General features: G+C 40.4%; 1 pseudogene; it reads left to right on the top strand.

The window, feature by feature from the left end:
- The first annotated feature begins 207 nt into the window (after positions 1-207).
- On the top strand, positions 208-11,902 carry LOC136222701 (uncharacterized; annotated as a pseudogene).
- The last annotated feature ends 6,744 nt before the right edge of the window (positions 11,903-18,646 follow it).

The raw sequence follows: 18,646 nt of genomic DNA, 5'->3' as shown, positions 1-18,646 counted from the left end.
TTCTAATAGCCTCTAGCCTTGCCACTGGGGCAAAGGTCTCACCGTAGTCAATGTTGAAACACCGTTCCACAAGATTTTGATTTGACAAAATCATCCATGATTAAGGAACAATTAAATTTAAGTGCTTTGATTTAATTGTACTAATCTGTTTGTTAAATGTTGAGTATAAAACAAAAAGATATAAAAAGAAAGACAGGACAAGTCAGCATGAGATCAAAGGACAAGGTGCGTAGAATTGAACTCAGTACCAAAGAATAGAAGCCTGAAGTTCAAACAAAGCTAAGTGGAATGGAACTCAGCATCAAAAGCTCCCTTACTAGTTGTCGTGCAAAACAAAATTGACCAAAAAGGGAACTCAGCATAAGAGTTAAACAACAAACGAAGACAACGTATAAAGAAGAGGATGAGTAAATCCTCAGGACAGCATGAGAGATCCGTTCACTAGAAGACAAGTTTTGCAAACCGTCTGCACCAATAATTGAATCCTCGGAAATACGTAATAGACACATTCCGAGATGTATGGGTCAATGGATTATTACTAAAAGACAACTGCCGCAAAAAGACGAAGTCTGCAGGAACAAGACAAGCCTGACGCCTGAAGAATTCAGAGGATAGGATTGGCCTGTAATATCTAAAGCTGGCCAGAATTTGTCTCCCAAAAGAGCCATTTTGGAATCAACGGCTAAATCATTTCAAATGATCCTCCTACAGGTCTTCATCTATATAAACACAATCAAACCTCTTGGATCATTGCCGAAGTACAAAAAGAAAAATACAAGAGAGAAAAATAGAAGTTCAAAGCACTTCAAAACAAGAAAAAGATCTTACACTCATTTTCTATTCCTGTGTAAATGCTAGTTTGATTCCCTGTAATCATCTAAAGTGTTCTCCCTCTGAAAGAGAACAAATTGTATCAATTGAAATATTGAGAGTGCTGTGCTGAGTGTTGGTTGTAAACATTCAGTGGTAGAGAAATCTAAGTACCGGGCTGTGGTGCTTAGTAGGAGTTGAGTAGAAGAATAGAGGACGGTACTCTTGCATATTCAACTGCCTATAATCGGTTTGTGCTCTACCTTTAAAGAGCTCAGTATTGGATTTTAAAAACCCGGAGGATTCTGGGGACTGGACGTAGGTAGAGAGGCCGAACCAGGATAAGTGATACTGAGTAATTTCTAACTCTCTCAAATATATATATATATATATATATATATATATATATATATATCTGTGCTTGTGTTGATTGTTGCATTTGCTCAGCATATAAACTGTTTGAAACAAACACGGAGTAAATCGAAGTGCTGAGTTGGAAACTGACTACAAGAGAGTCAATTCCCATCTCTCAAGTAAAACAGTCTTAGTCAGCATCTGACTAAAGCTGTCTTACGCTAAGCTCACCCAAGCTGACCAAAGCTGAGCTGTTAAAGTTACTAAAATAACTAAGTCAGCAAGATTAATTAGCGAAAAAAATTATATTAGTTCCTAACCCCCCCCTTTGGAACTAATCACACGGGACCAACAAGTGGTATCAGAGCCTAAGCTCACTACTCAAAGATCTAACAATCTTGAGCTGATCCCGAAAAATGGGTGAGAACAGCACTCGTTTCCTTTCAGGGAATCAAACAACATAGATACTCCCCGAGGGATTATCAATCAGTCGGCCTCCCCTATTCTTTGGATCAAACTATACATTCTGGAAGAATAGGATGAAGAACTTTATCCAAGCCACAAACATGAGTGCATGGTTTGCAATTGTTCAAGGGCCATTCGTGCCATATAAAACTGTTAACAATGAGAAAGTTGTTAAGAGTGAAACTGAGTGGTCAGAAGATGACCTTAGAAAACTCCAAAATAATGCTTCGGCTATAAATATGCTTCACTGTGCTTTAGATGCTGCAGAATATAATAAGATTTCAGGTTGTGAGTCAGCACAGGAGATTTGGAAGAAGCTCGAGGTAACCTATGAAGGCACAAGCAAACTCAAGGAGTCAAAGGTGAATCAACACATGAGATTGTATGAGCTGTTCGAAATGAACGACAACGAAGACATCTCCAGCATGAATGCCAGATTCACCAATATTATAAATGAGCTAAAAAGACTCGGCAAGAACTTCACCGAAGAAGAACAAGTGAAGAAAATCTTGAGAAGCCTACCAAAGAGCTGGCAAGCAAAGAAAACTGCAGTAGAAGAAGCTCAGGACCTGACTACATACAAGTATGATGAGCTAATAGGATCTCTGCTGACTCATGAAATCTCAATGCAAAACTTTGAAGCTAAAGAGAAAGAAAAGTCAGAAGACAAGAAACAAAAGTCACTAGTCATGAAAGCTGACTCGACCGAAGCTGACTCAACTAATGATGAGGAAATGGCTATGTTCACTAGAAAGATGAAGAAGCTGTTCATAAGAAATGACAGGAACAACAAACAGCCATACAAAAGAGGTGACAGATATAAAGCTGAGTCAAGTGACAAATACAAGAAGGACAGCTCCAAGTCCGTCACATGCTTTGAGTGCCACCAAACTGGACATATCAAGTCAAGCTGTCCGAATCTCAAAAAGGATAAAAAGGGAAACAAGAAAGCAATGGTAGCAACATGGAGCGACAGTGATGAGTCAACCTCATCTGAAGCTGAACAAAATGAAACTGCCAATATATGTTTCATGGCAGATAATGGAGCTGACCATTCTCAATCTGAGCAAGCTGACCTCTCTGATGAAACTGACCGGGAGGTACACAACAATGAGGTAACACCCTTACTCTTGTTTAGAAATGAGATGGTAAATTCCCTGAGCGATTTATACAAGCTAACTAAGAAATGCAATAAGAAAATAAAATCACTCAGCAGGCGATGTGACGAGATTGAAGAGGTCAAGCTGAGTGACCTCCGATATCTCCTCCAAGATAATTCAGACTTACATAGCAACAGTCAAATAATGCATAAGTTTGTCACGGAGGTCCAATCTGAGTCAAAGAAACTTAGAAAGGACGTTACAATCCTACACAGTCAAGTAAAAGGCTCAAATAAAAATAAATCCCATGCTGAGTACACAAGTACTACCAAGTGACTTTTTTCCAGGGCCGGGCAAAGAAGGGAATTATCTAAGACCTGAGAAATCTGTAGCTTATTCTCAGCATAAACAGTTCACCCAGTGTGACTGTTGCGGAAAAAGGGGACACATAAAAGATGTGTGTTGGTTCAACAAGCGGATTGTCCAATGTGACTTCTGCGGAAGAAAAGGACATACCACTAAGGTATGTTGGCATGCTCAGCATAACAATGCTGACCACACTCAGCATCACCCTCAAAGAGTAAGTTATTGTGACTTTTGTGGTAAAAATGGCCACACTATAAAAGTATGCCGTCACAAACTGAAATATGACTTTGCACCTGTTTATACTAACAAGAAAGGACCCAAAAAGAATTGGGTACCTAAAGATGAATAGTTTAAAATGCAGGTTAGCTTGACATGCGTGGAGAAGTCAAAACTTTGGTACATAGACAGCGCATGCTCAAGACACATGACAGGTGATGAAACACAATTCATCACACTAGAGCTTAAACGAGGTGGAAGTGTAAGCTTTGGAGATAATAAAAAGGGAAAGTTAGCCCAGCTCGAAGAAGATGAACCAAGCTCAGCTTCCGCTGATCATCCAGGAGCCTCTGAGTCATCAATACAAGGGCTGACCAAAGGTAAGCAAGAAACTGAAATTACATTTGCTGACCAATCTATTCCTATAGAAATTGCAGAAACACCTGTTCCAAATGACTCAACATTACCCAAGGAAATAAAATTCCAGGAGGACACTCAGAGAAATCCATTCTTGATGCTGCTGACAACAAGGTAATGACAAGAGATCAGCTTCGAAAGTATCTAGGCAACGTGGCTTTTGTATCAGTACATGAACCAAAGAACTTTGTGGATGTTGAGCACGATGAATATTGGATCAACGCTATGCAAGAAGAGCTAGACCAATTCACAAGAAATGAGGTTTGGGATTTAGTACCTAAGCCTAGAAATCAAAAGTCCATAGGAACTAAGTGGGTCTTTAGAAACAAACTAGATGAGCATGGAAACGTAGTCAGAAACAAAGCTCGACTTGTAGCCCAAGGCTATAGTCAGCAAGAGGGTATTGACTATGGTGAAACTTTTGCACCAGTTGCGAGGCTAGAAGCTATACGTATATTGTGTGCTTATGCTAGCTTTATGAACTTTAAATTATACCAAATGGATGTTAAAAGTGCATTTCTTAATGGCTTTATAAACGAGGAGGTATATGTTAATCAGCCTCCTGGGTTTGAAGATCCAAAGTTTCCAAACCACGTTTATAAACTCAAGAAGGCCCTGTATGGCCTGAAGCAAGCTCCAAGAGCTTGGTATGAGAGATTGACCAACTTCCTGCTGACTAGGAACTATGTCAGAGGAAAAGCTGACACAACCTTGTTCATTAAGAAAAAGGGTAAACATACCCTACTTGCTCAAATCTATGTAGATGACATAATATTTGGTGCTACTGATGAATCTTTGTGTAAAGAATTTAGCAGACAGATGCAAACTGAGTTTGAGATGTCCATGATGGGTGAACTCAACTTCTTCCTTGGACTTCAAATTAGGCAAGGTAAGAATGGCATCTTCATAAGCCAGTCTAAGTATACCAAAGAAATGTTAAAGAAGTTCGATATGGAAGACTGCAAACCCATATCAACCCCTATGGGTACTGATACTGTCCTATGCAAAGATGAGAAGAGTAAGTCGATAGATAGTAAACTTTATCGAGGTATGATAGGCTCCTTACTTTATCTCACAACTAGTAGACCTGATATACAGTACTCAGTATGTTACTGTGCAAGATATCAAGCTGACCCCAGGGAATCTCACTTAATTGCTGTTAAAAGAATTTTTAGATACTTGCAAAGCTCAGTTGATGCAGGTTTATGGTATCCAACCTCAAATGACTTCACGCTCATTGGATATACTGATGTTGACTATGGACGGGATAAGCTAGAACGTAAAAGTACTTCAGGAGGATGTCATTTCCTTGGAAGCTGTCTAGTATCTTGGTTCAGCAAGAAGCAATCATCCCTAGCCTTGTCTATAACTGAAGCTGAGTACGTAGCTGCTGGAAGCTGTGTTGCTCAGGTCCTATGGATAAAGCACCAGCTTGAAGATTATAGAGTAAAAACAGAAACAATAGAGATCAAATGTGACAACAAAAGTGCCATTGATCTATCCAAGAATCCAATCCAACACAGCAGGATGAAGCATGTCAGCATAAGGCACCACTTCATTAGAGATCACGTACTAAAGGGTGAGATCAAGCTGACCTACGTGCCAACAGACGAACAGTTTGCAGATATCTTCACCAAGCCATTGGCTCGTGAACAATTCAACATACTAAGGGAAGCTATCGGTATGTCTAATCCTCTCCAATAATTCTATGTGTAAAATGGAATGTCATGCTGAATGAATTCAAAATTAGTAACTGCTACTTACTTGGCTTAAAAATTTAGAAGACCACTCTATGCTCAATAGATATACATGCTGAGTGACTATTCTACGCTAAGTTACTAAGAGACAAGAAATTTATCCACTAGGTACTTAGAATCACAAACGTTCCAGATTCTAGTAAAACTTAGTGAAATCCACCTGCACCATTTAATGCAAACACGTGTAATAAAAAGGGCTTCTAGGATAACGCAAGCAATAAAGGCAAAGCCCATGCGCCGAACATGTCATAAGTGACAGAATGTCTGTCGATTGAATATCCCAATGGAAAAACGGCTAGCCCAACGAATAGGATCGATTTAAAATCTCTATAAAAAGTGAAAGATTTCTCACTTAACCATCTTTACGCCTGAATCCTTTGGTATCCCAATTTCTCTCTCTGAATTTCAAAAACCCTCGAAAATCTCTGAGAAAAAGGATGTCGAACCCTCAGAATGTCTCCGGTGGTGATTCCGGCAAACATCACACCGATGAAAATCCAAAATCTCCTCAGCCTAACCAAATTCCAGACAAAAACCCTCAAGCTGACTCAGCAAGCTCTTCAAAGAAGCCCAAGGAAAGAAACATGGTCAAGGTCCACAAGAAAGTCAACAATCTGGAAGTTCTGAAATGCAAGTGGTTCTCTTCCAACTTCGTCACAGTTGAAAAACCCTTCTGTGAATGGTTTGAGAAGAACAAATGGGTAGGCCTCTTCTCTCTCCCTGGAAAAACATATCCTAGGTTAGTTAGGGAATTTTATTCCAATCTTCGTGTTGACAAGGAAGATGCTGACTACTTGGAGACTTCCGTCAAGGGCCACAAGATTACAATCACCCCATCTTACCTAGCAACCTTACTCAACCTGCCGGAAGAAGGAAAAGAGTTTAGAACAACCAAAGAAGCGCTTGACCATGTCAAAGGATTCTGCAAACCAGAGAATCACAAAGGAGAGATACCCAGCACCTGTATGGGGCAAAATCAGAAGATGGCTCACTACCTATTGACCAACTTCATCTTCCCCAAACTCAACTCATTATCGTCTGCCTCCAATTTCGAGCAGTGCTTTATATGGCACATGCTAACTTACAACCCACTCAACATGCCGGTATTTCTGGTCGGAGCATTTCAACGAGGAGGCAAGAAACTCAGATTGGGCTCCCTAATCACCAAAATCCTTGAAGATCAAAAAATAGAAACCATCAATGAGACTCAGAGTTTGGGAAGTGAAATTACAACGACTCTGCTGTTAGGGTTAAAATTCGATCAGCCGTTGAAGGGATCCGAAGATGTTGAGGAAGTTGAAGAAGAACATGATACTGAACAAGAAGAGGAACCAAGGAAAGGAAAGCAAGTTGTTGACAAATCTGCTGATTCAGTAAAAGCAAAGAAAAAGAGAAAGGCACTCGAAACATGCTCAAAAGATATTGCTGCTGCCCCAAGGAAGTCACAAGCTGTCTCTAAAGGGAAGAAAGTCGATGCCGACCAAACACCTCGGTCAGCAAGGAAACGAAAAGGGCAAGATGAGCCCGAAGAAGAAAGTGAAGAGACTACAGAACAATCTCTACAGAGGAAAAGAAGAAGCTATGCACTACAAATTGTTGAAGCCAACCCCCTCGACTGGTTTGTCCCTCCAAAGTCACACTTTGTCCAAAGTCGCGGGATTGATCTTGAGCAAACCCCAGTGAATGAAGAAGAGGAAGAACAGCTGAATGATGATGATGCTCAACCTGATATTGAGGGAGGAGAGCATGCTGAGAAAACCCCCATTGAGCAAGAAGAGGAAGAAGATCATGCTGAGCAAACTCAGCCTGAGGATAGTGCTGTGCAGGAGGAGAATCCAAATCTGGCCCTTCAAATAGTGAATCCTGAGCTCACTGAAAACAACATAGAAGAAGATGAGATCAATACTGAGATCAGAGACAACTCCTCCTCTGATTCCAGTGAAGATATTCAAGCTGATCCTTCACCCCCTAGAGCTAAGTCTTTCAAAAGGCTAAAGAAGAAAGCCTACAGAGCAGCTGTCATTGATCTATTAGGAGATTCTCCGCTTCGAGACCCAATCACCGATCTATCTGATATTCAGTTCACGTATTTTTCCAAGAATACTGAGTCTCCTTCAATAGAACCTACGGAAAATCAAGCCTCTATTACTCGCATTGAGGAACAAGCCAAGACTCTAGACAATCCAAATCCTGCCGAGCAAGAGCTCGAAGTCCAAGATAGTCAAGCTGAGGGGCAATCCATGGAACAACCTGCTCAACTCTTCCATCATGATGAACACGTAAATGACTCTGTAAGTCCTTTGCCACCAACTCCAAATACTCAAGCTGTTGAGCACTCAGCTCCTTGTACTGAGCTTCCTCAAGGTCCACTTATTAACCCATCTGATAAGCAACCAACTCCACCACCATCAAGCTCCACTTCAATTCTTGCTTCTGTGACAAATCCTGCTGGCACAATGGCCTATTTGAGTGCTACTGAGTCTGGACGCAAAATCATTGCCTCTGCTCAGTCTCTCCTTCAGGATTTAAATCCTATGTCTATGGATGCCGCTGAAACTGCAAATCTTGAATCCCCCTAGATCACATCCCTCACTCCACTTCTGCATGAGATTCGGAGCCTCAAAGATATTATCAGTGTTATGAGCACAATTCAGACACAGCAACCTAAGCAAGACCAAATTGCAAAGATCATTGAACTACTGCTCATGATGGTCAACCACATGAATGCACTTGAGGGCAAAGTCCAAAGACAACCTGATGTAAATCTAGGATATGCTACTTCTACTAAGTGACCTCCGATATCTTCTCCAGGACAACTCTGACTTGCATACCAACATGCAAATCTTACATAAGTTTGTCACGGAGGTTCAATCTGAGTCAAAGAAACTTAGAAAGGATATCACAACATTACAGAGTCAAGGGAAGGGCTCAAACAGAAATAAAGCCCATGCCGAGTACGCAAATAATAGTCAGCATAAGCAAGTCACTCAATGTGAATGTTGTGGAAAAAGGGGACACACAAAGGATGTGTGTTGGCATAACAAGCGGACTGTCCAATGTGACTTCTGTGGAAGAAAAGGGCATACCACAAAAGTATGTTGGCATGCCCAACACAATAATGCTGACTATACTCAGTTCAACCCACAAAGGGTATCTTTTTGTGACTTCTGTGGTAAACCAGGCCACACCATAAAAGTATGCCGTCACAAGTTAAAATATGACTTTGCACCTGTCTATACTAACAAGAAAGGACCCAAAAGGAATTGGGTACCTAAAAATGAATAGTTTAAACTGCAGGTCAGCTTGACATGCGTGGAGAAGTCAAAACTATGGTATATAGACAGCGCATGCTCAGGGCATATGACAGGTGATGAAACTCAGTTCATCACACTAGAGCTTAAACGAGGTGGAAGTGTAAGCTTTGGAGACAACAAGAAGGGTAAGATAGTCGGCTCAGGTACTATCGGAGGTAACCCAACCATTGAGTCTGTCTCCTTAGTTAAAGGTCTCAAATACAATCTGCTGAGTGTAGCTCAGCTTTGCAAGAGCGGCAGAAAGGTTGTATTTGATGATACTAAGTGTCAAATACTCGAGGGAAATACAAATGAATTAATTTTAACTGCCCCTCGTGTAGAAAATGTATATATGTTAAACTTGGAAAAACAATTTTCTAAAAATATATGCTTAGTGTCTAAAGAGGACAACTCCTGGCTATGGCATAGAAGACTTGGGCATGTCAGCATGGACCTTCTTGCCAAATTAGCTAGAAAGCAATTAGTTGAGGGATTACCCAAATTAAAGTTTGAAAAAGATCAACTATGTAAAGCCTGTCAGCAGGGTAAACAAACTAAAAAGTCATTTCATAGCAAAAATATCGTCTCAACCAAAAGGCCGTTGGAATTACTACACCTGGATCTTTTCGGACCTATCCAGCCACTCAGCTTGGGAGGTAAGAAATTTTCTTTGGTTATTGTAGATGATTTCTCTCGGTACACTTGGATCATCTTGCTGAATAGCAAGGATGAAACCTTTGAGATGTTCACCACATTGATCAAAAAGCTTGAAAATGACAAAAACCTAAAAGTAGCTCACATTAGAAGCGACAATGGTGGAGAATTCAAAAACCAACAGTTTGATGAATTCTGTGAAACCTGTGGTATTGACCACAACTTCTCTTCTCCTAGAACACCTCAACAAAATGGGGTTGTTGAAAGGAAAAATAGAACCATTGTCGAAATAGCTAGGACAATGTTGAGTGAAAATAGGCTTCCAAAGTACTTCTGAGGTGAAGTTGTTCACACGGCATGTTATATACTGAATAGGGCTCTAGTCAGACCTATACTCAAGAAAACCCCATATGAACTTTGGAAAGGTCGAAAGCCCAACATTGGATACTTTCGTGCCTTTGGGTGTAAGTGTTTTATACTCAATACAAAAGACAATCTTGCTAAATTTGATGCTAAAGCTGATGAGGCGATCTTTTTAGGGTACTCAACAAACAGTAAAGCATATAGAGTATTTAATAAAAGAACCCAGATTGTAGAAGAGTCTGTACATGTTGAGTTCGATGAAACTAACCCTACAGGCAAGTCAGCTCAGCCTGAAGAAGATGAACCAGGCTCAGCTTCCGCTGATCAACCAGAAGCCACAGTGTCAAACATACAGGAGCTGACCCAAGGTAAGCAAGAAATTGAAATATCATTTGCTGACCAATCTATGCCTGTACAGATTGTAGAAACACCTCTTCCAAACAACTCAACATTGCCCAAGGAAATAAAGATCCCAAGAGGTCATACAGAACAAGCCATTCTTGATGCCGCCAACAACAAACTAATGACCAGGGATCAACTTAGAAAATACCTCAGCAATGTTGCATTCGTATCAATACATGAACCAAAGAACTTTGCTGATGCTGAGCAAGATGAATATTGGATCAATGCTATGCAAGAGGAGCTTGACCAATTCACCAGAAATGAGGTATGGGATTTAGTACCTAGACCTAGGAATCAAAAGCCCATAGGAACCAAGTGGGTCTTTAGAAATAAGCTAGATGAACATGGAAATGTGATTAGAAACAAAGCCCGACTTGTAGCCCAAGGCTATAGTCAGCAAGAGGGTATAGACTATGGAGAAACATTTGCTCCTGTTGCTAGATTAGAAGCTATACGTATATTGTGTGTCTATGCCAGTTACATGAATTTTAAACTATACCAAATGGATGTAAAAAGTGCGTTTCTTAATGGCTTTATAAACGAAGAGGTATACGTTAATCAACCTCCTGAATTTGAAGATTCGAAATTTCCAAATCACGTTTATAAACTCAAAAAGGCCCTGTACGGCCTAAAGCAAGCTCCAAGAGCTTGGTATGAGAGGTTGACCAACTTCCTGCTGACCAGGAACTATGTCAGGGGAAAAGCTGACACAACCTTGTTTATTAAGAAAAAGGGTAAACATACCCTACTTGCACAGATATACGTTGATGATATAATCTTTGGTGCTACTGACGAATCTTTGTGCAAAGAATTTAGCCAACAGATGCAAACTGAGTTCGAAATGTTCATGATGGGTGAACTCAACTTCTTCCTTGGACTTCAAATCAAGCAAGGTAAGAATGGCATATTTATAAGTCAGTCTAAGTACACCAAGGAAATGTTAAAGAAATTCAGCATGGAAGATTGCAAACCAATATCAACCCCTATGGGTACTGATACTGTCCTATGCAAGGATGAAAAGAGTAAGTCAGTTGATAGTAAACTCTATCGAGGTATGATAGGTTCATTACTCTATCTCACTGCTAGTAGACCAGATATTCAATACTCAGTATGCTATTGCGCTAGATATCAAGCTGACCCCAGGGAATCTCATCTAACTGCTGTAAAAAGAATTTTTAGATACTTGCAAAGTTCAGTTGATGCAGGACTATGGTATCCAACCTCAAATGACTTCACACTCATTGGATATAATGATGCTGACTATGGACGAGATAAGCTAGAACGAAAGAGTACTTCAGGAGGATGTCATTTCCTTGGAAGCTGTCTAGTATCTTGGTTCAGCAAGAAGCAATCATCCGTAGCTCTGTCTACAACTGAAGCTGAGTACGTGGCTGCTGGAAGCTGTGTTGCACAAGTCCTATGGATAAAGCAACAGCTTGAGGATTATGGTGTCAAAACAAAGACAATAGAGATCAAATGTGACAACAAAAGTGCCATTGATCTATCAAAGAACCCAGTCCAACACAGCAGGATGAAGCATGTTAGCATAAGGCATCACTTCATCAGAGATCATGTACTAAAAGATGAGATCAAGCTGACCTATGTGCCAACAAATGACCAGCTTGCAGATATCTTCACAAAACCCTTGGCACGAGAGCAATTCAACACACTAAGGGAAGCAATTGGTATGACAAATCCACTCTAACTAAATCTGTAATTGAATAATTGTCATATGAATGGAACCTTGAGTAAATGCCACCCTATGCTGAATTGAAATATATATATTGAGTGATGATACTAAGTAGTCATGAAAGCTGAGTTAACATCCTATGCTGAGTAGAAAAACATATTGAGTAATCACTCTATACTGAGTAAATGCACATGCTGAGTGAGTGACGTACGTTGAGAATAGAGAGATAATCCTCACAAAAGCTAGGCACTCAATATCTAGGATGTTTCGAATTCTAAGTAAAACCTAGTAAAAACCCACTCGCATAAAGTGAACCTACACGTGTAACCTCTGACACCTTGGGAAGACGCACATTAATGGTAAAAACCCATGCACCGAAGATGTCATAATTGACAGGATGTCTGTCGATTGAACGTCCCTAGGAGAAAAACGGCTAAATAATGATTTAGGGCTTTCATGAATTGATATAAAAGATAGAAGAAACCCCACTCGTCATTCCTTACACCTGAAATTCCCGAAAATCAAACTTCCTTCTCTCTAAAAATTTCAAAATCGTCAAAAATGTCTCCCAGCAAAAAGAAAACCCCAAAAACTCAAAACACAGAAAAATCCACTGACCACGCGGGTCCTTCGATGGAAAGGGAGAGGACAATGATCAAGGTACACTCAAAGGTCAACAATCTGGAAGTCTTAAAATGCCGATGGTTCTCTCCAAGTTTCGTATCATCTGAGACTCCATTCTGTGAATGGCTCGAAAAGAACCAATGGAAAGGTCTCTTCTCACTCTCAGGAACAGCTTACCCCAGGTTAGTGCGGGAATTCTACTCAAATCTACGCGTTGATGTGGACGACTCTGATTATTTGGAGACCACTATAAAAGGTCAGAAAATCGTAATAACCCCTGCTTATCTAGCCACACTGCTAGAATTACCAGACGAAGGAATTCAATTTAGAACGACAAAGGAGAAAATACCAAAAGCCACATCTGAGAAGCTAAAGGGGTTCTGTAAACCCAAAGATCATAAGGGGGAAATACCCAGCACCTGCATGGGTAAAGAACAAAAGATGGTCCACTTCATGCTGACCAACTTTATCTTCCCCAAACTCAGCTCAGCTTCATCCGCATCAAACTTCGAACAGTGCTTCATATGGCACATGTTGACCTGCACTCCCTTCAATCTTCCTGTCTTTCTAGTTGGTGCGTTTCAATGAAGTGGTAAGAAACTCCGCTTGGGATCCCTCATCACAAAGATTCTTGAAGACAAGCAGATTGAGACGAAAGGTGAAACAAGTAGTTTGGGAAGTGAAATTACTGCTGTTCTGCTAAATGGACTGTTGTACAATCAACCCTTGAAGGGATATGAAGGAGCTGGGGATGTTGATGAAGATGAAGAAGATGAACACCAAGAAATTGAGCCTGAAGATGTGCGTGTAGAAAAGGTTGATGCTCATGCTGAGTCACCAGAAACAGCTCAGCCTGAGAAAAGAAAGAAGAGGAAGGCTATAGAAACCTGCTCCAAGGACATTCATGCTGTCCCAAAGAAAGTAAGGCTTTCATCAAGACAGAAAGCTAAAGCTGACAAAGCTGAGGAGCATGCTGAGAAAAGAAAGAGGCAAGAAGAACCTGCAGATGAGAGTGAAGAAACTCCAGAAACCCCTTTAAAGAAGAAGAAAAAGGGTAACTCCTTAAAGATAGTTGAAGCTGTCCCACTAGCCTCTACTCAACCTGAAGGTCATGGAACTGACCAAGAAAAGGAGAATGTGGAAGCAACTGAGCAACATGTTGAGTATCGCAAAGCTAATGCTGAGCAGGAAGGATACCCCAATGTTGAAGTATCTCAGGATGATGCTGAGCAGAGAAAGAATGAAAGTAATGTTGTTGAAGGCCATGATGAGCAACCTATAGAAGAGGAGATAGTTGCTACTAAGCTCAGTGAAGGTCTTCGAACTGACCATTCACCGCCAAAAACTGAGACCCGGCGAAGATTAAAAAAGAAAGCGCAAAAGCAAATTGATCTCATGACCGATTTTCCCATTGACGAACCTGAAACTGACCTCTCTGCAATCCAGTTCCAGTACTTCTCAAATGAAACTGAGTCTCTACCAGAAGATCTAGTGGAAAAGCAAGCGTCTGTTACTCAGGATGAGGAACAAGCCAAGAACCCTGAAAATCCAACTCAAGCTGAGAAGAGTAACTTATCAAATCAAGTTCCACTCCCAACACAAACTGTTGATGACTCCACTCACCCAGATACCCATCAAGGTCCAGGGACCAATCAAGGTACTCAATCTGGCAGAGAACCAACTCCTCCACCACCATCATATTCTGAACCAGCCTCTGAGTCCAATGCTACTAAGTTTGATTACTTGAATGCAACTGAGTCTGGCCGACGAGTCATTGCTGCTGCTCAGTCCTTACTAGAGGATTTTCATCCCACTCAAGCTGATGATCATCAATCTACTCAAACTGAGTCCTCTCACCTATCAGGTATTACTCAGCTTTTGAATGAACTTCGAGGCCTAAAAGATCTGGTTAACATTATCACTGCAGTCCAGACTCAGCAACCAAACCAAGAGCAAATGGCAAAACTGACTGAATCAGTACTTACAATGGCCACCCATCTGAACACTCTTGAAGGGAAAATTCAACAACTGTCCGAAGCCAATCCAGGGTACGTCACTTCCACTGAGCTTCAAAACTATTTTGTTAAGCTAGCAACGGAACTGACCCCCTCTAAAGCAACTACCCATACTGAATATGCCTCATCTGCTGAGTTGCAAGATTGCTTCACCAAGCTGTATGCTGAGCTAACCAAATCCAGTCCACCCAGCCATACTGAGTTTGTCACCTCCACCGAACTTCAATAATGCTTCACCAAGCTTCATACTGAGCTGACAAGTACACGTGATTTAGTATCCTCCTCTTCCTAGTGTACTATTGACCAATTAAGTGAGGCAGTCAGACTACTGAACATTGATAGAGCCCAGATGGATGTTGATCCAGTCTCCAACACAGAACTCATGAGCTTTTCACAAGCTATCATGAAGGCCATGCGTATCAATAATGCCCAGCGCATGTTTTATGATTCTGCTCTGCTAAAACTCTTCCATCAATCTTATGGTCAAGTCACCAGCTCAATCTCCTGCCTGAGCAAAGCCCATGAATGTCTCCTCAGTATGATCAGCAGCTCCCTTCGAGTTCCTAGGCATATCCAGGATGATAGCGTTCCCGTCATTGACAGTTTGGGTGAAAGCACAAAAAGGCTTCATCGCTACTCTAACTATCTCTCCTCTGCCGCCAGAAATAAGACCTTTCTTTACCAACCCGATGTTGGCAAAACGGGGGAGACAAGTAGACCAGGAACTCAGCCTGCAGGAAATACCTCTGGAAGCAAAGAGAAAGGCAAAGGAATTGCCCTAGCTGAACCCTCAGCTCAGAAAAAGAAGAAATAGAACTTGTTTAGTCATGTCTAGAAATTATCCTGTCTTTAAATGTTGTTTGGATAGTTTTTTTTTTGTTTCTGTTGTTTAAACTTCAATATTACAAGTAGTTGTTTTTCTTTCTGATCTGACTAGTCTAGTTTGAACAGAACAAATCAGAAAGGTCACACACACCAAACACCAAAAATACACTGAACGACAACATCCTTCCAAAACTGAGTCAGTACAAATGTCTTAAGTCTAAATTAGATCTTGGAAGGCTTAGAATAAATTTCAAACAAAATGAATGCAACCCTTACGGGGGAGTCATATCATAAAATATCAATCATGGGGTAACTTATAACTGAGTTCCGTAATTATGTATTTTGCCAACATCAAAATGGGGGAGTTTGTTGAAACACCTTTCCACAAGATTTTGATTTGACAAAATCATCCATGATTAAGAGGCAATTAAATTTAGCTGCTTTGATTTAATTATACTAACATGTTTGTTAAATATTGAGTGCAAAAATATATAAAGTAAAGACAGGACAAAAGTCAGCATAAACGAAGCTGAGTAGAAAGGAACTCAGCACGACAGAATAGAAGCTGAGTGGAGTTGAAATTCAGAAACAAAACGAAGCTGACTAAAGCTGAAGACCTCTTCAGGAGCGGTTAAACAAAATAGAGCTGACCTTAAAGGAACTCAATATGAACCATGAACATTCGAAAAGAACAAACGAAGCTGAGTAACAGTCAGGACAGCACGAATGATCCGTTCACTAAAGGACAAAGGCTGCCAATCTTCTGCGCCAATAATTGGAACCTCGAAGACACCTAAAAGACTAATTCCAAGAGTCATGAGATGTTGGATTATTAGTAAAAGACAACTGACACAAACAAACAAAACAGACGCTAGAAGACAAACCTGACGCCTGAAGAAAACAGAGAAAGGGAATGGAGGTACAGTCTGAAGCTTTCCAGAAATTGTTCCCCAAAAGAGCCGTTTTGGTAGCAACGGTCAAGACATTTCAAAACAATCAAGTCCACAGATTTTCTTCTATAAAAGGACAATCGAAGAACTTATAAAAAGGCAAGCATCAAAAGAAAAATACAAGAGAGAAAGATTTAAAAGCACTCAAATACAAAAAGGATCTTACACCTACTTTTCTATTCTATGTGTAAATGCTAGATTGATTTGTAATCATCTAAAGTGTTCTTTAGTTCAAAAAGGACAAGTCTGTGATTAATAGGAATATTGAGAGTATAAAGCTGAGTGCTTGGTTGTAAGCATCTCAGTGGTAGAGAAATCTAGGTGCTGGGTTGTTGCACTTAGTAGGAGTTGAGTAGACGAATAGAGGAAGGTACTCTTGCATATTCAACTACCTTGTAATTGGTTTGTGCTCTACCTTTAAAGAGCTCAGTATTGGATTCAAAAAGCCCAGAGGACTCTGGGGACTGGACGTAGGCAGAGAGGCCGAACCAGGATAAGTGATACTGAGTAATCTCTAAACTCTCTTTTATAATTGCATGTGTTGTTTGGTTTATTTACTCAGCATATAAATTGCCTAAGCTGATCTTGAGTAAGTAAGTGATGCTGAGTTAGTAGCTGACCCCCAAGTGTGTCAATTCCTAACTCTCGAGAAAACAACTTTGGTCAACATCTGACTAAAGCTGTCTTGAGACATATCTCACCAAGCTGACCAAAGGCTAAAGTTAATATACTCTACAAATAACTTCTAGTCTGCTTAATTAAAACGCAAAAAAAAGTTACATTAGTTCCTAACCCCCCCCCCCCTTGGAACTAATTACCAGGGACCAACATGAAGTTCAAACAAAGCTAAGTGGAATGGAACTCAGCATCAAAAGCTCCCTTACTAGTTGTCGTGCAAAACAAAATTGACCAAAAAGGGAACTCAGCATAAGAGTTAAACAACAAACGAAGACAACGTATAAAGAAGAGGATGAGTAAATCCTCAGGACAGCATGAGAGATCCGTTCACTAGAAGACAAGTTTTGCAAACCGTCTGCACCAATAATTGAATCCTCGGAAATACGTAATAGACACATTCCGAGATGTATGGGTCAATGGATTATTACTAAAAGACAACTGCCACAAAAAGACGAAGTCTGCAGGAATAAGACAAGCCTGACGCCTGAAGAATTCAGAGGATAGGATTGGCCTGTAATATCTAAAGCTGGCCAGAATTTGTCTCCCAAAAGAGCCGTTTTGGAATCAACGGCTAAATCATTTCAAATGATCCTCCTACAGGTCTTCATCTATATAAAGACAATCAAACCTCTTGGATCATTGCCGAAGTACAAAAAGAAAAATACAAGAGAGAAAAATAGAAGTTCAAAGCACTTCAAAACAAGAAAAAGATCTTACACTCATTTTCTATTCCTGTGTAAATGCTAGTTTGATTCCCTGTAATCATCTAAAGTGTTCTCCCTCTGAAAGAGAACAAATTGTATCAATTGAAATATTGAGAGTGTTGTGCTAAGTGTTTGGTTGTAAACATTCAGTGATAGAGAAATCTAAGTACCGGGCTGTGGTGCTTAGTAGGAGTTGAGTAGAAGAATAGAGGACGGTACTCTTGCATATTCAACTGCCTATAATCGGTTTGTGCTCTACCTTTAAAGAGCTCAGTATTGGATTTTAAAAACCCGGAGGATTCTGGGGACTGGACGTAGGCAGAGAGGCCGAACCAGGTAAGTGATACTGAGTAATTTCTAACTCTCTCAAATATATATATAAATATATATATATATATATATATATATATATATATATGTGTGTGTGTGTGTGTGTGTGTGTGTGTGTGTGTGTGTGTGTGCTTGTGTTGATTGTTGCATTTGCTCAGCATATAAACTGTTTGAAACAAACACGGAGTAAATCGAAGTGCTGAGTTGGAAACTGACTATAAGAGAGTCAATTCCCATCTCTAAAGTAAAACAGTCTTAGTCAGCATCTGACTAAAGCTGTCTTACGCTAAGCTCACCCAAGCTGACCAAAGCTGAGCTGTTAAAGTTACTAAAATAACTAAGTCAGCAAGATTAATTAGCGAAAAAAATTATATTAGTTCCTAACCCCCCCTTTGGAACTAATCACACGGGACCAACAATCAATACCTTCTTGCTGACTGTAGCCCTGAGCTACAAGTCTTGCTTTGTTTTTAACCACGTTCCCTTGTTCATCCAGCTTGTTGCGGAAGACCCATCTTGTTCCTATGGTCTTCTGGCTTCTTGGTTTTGGCACTAGATCCCATACTTCATTTCGTCTGAACTGATCAAGTTCTTCTTGCATTGCATTCATCCAGAATTCATCATACTCAGCTT

Source organism: Euphorbia lathyris, chromosome 3 (genome assembly GCF_963576675.1).
Source record: "Euphorbia lathyris chromosome 3, ddEupLath1.1, whole genome shotgun sequence".
In the NCBI taxonomy this organism is placed as follows: domain Eukaryota; kingdom Viridiplantae; phylum Streptophyta; class Magnoliopsida; order Malpighiales; family Euphorbiaceae; genus Euphorbia; species Euphorbia lathyris.
This window is presented reverse-complemented; position numbering and strand designations above follow the sequence as displayed.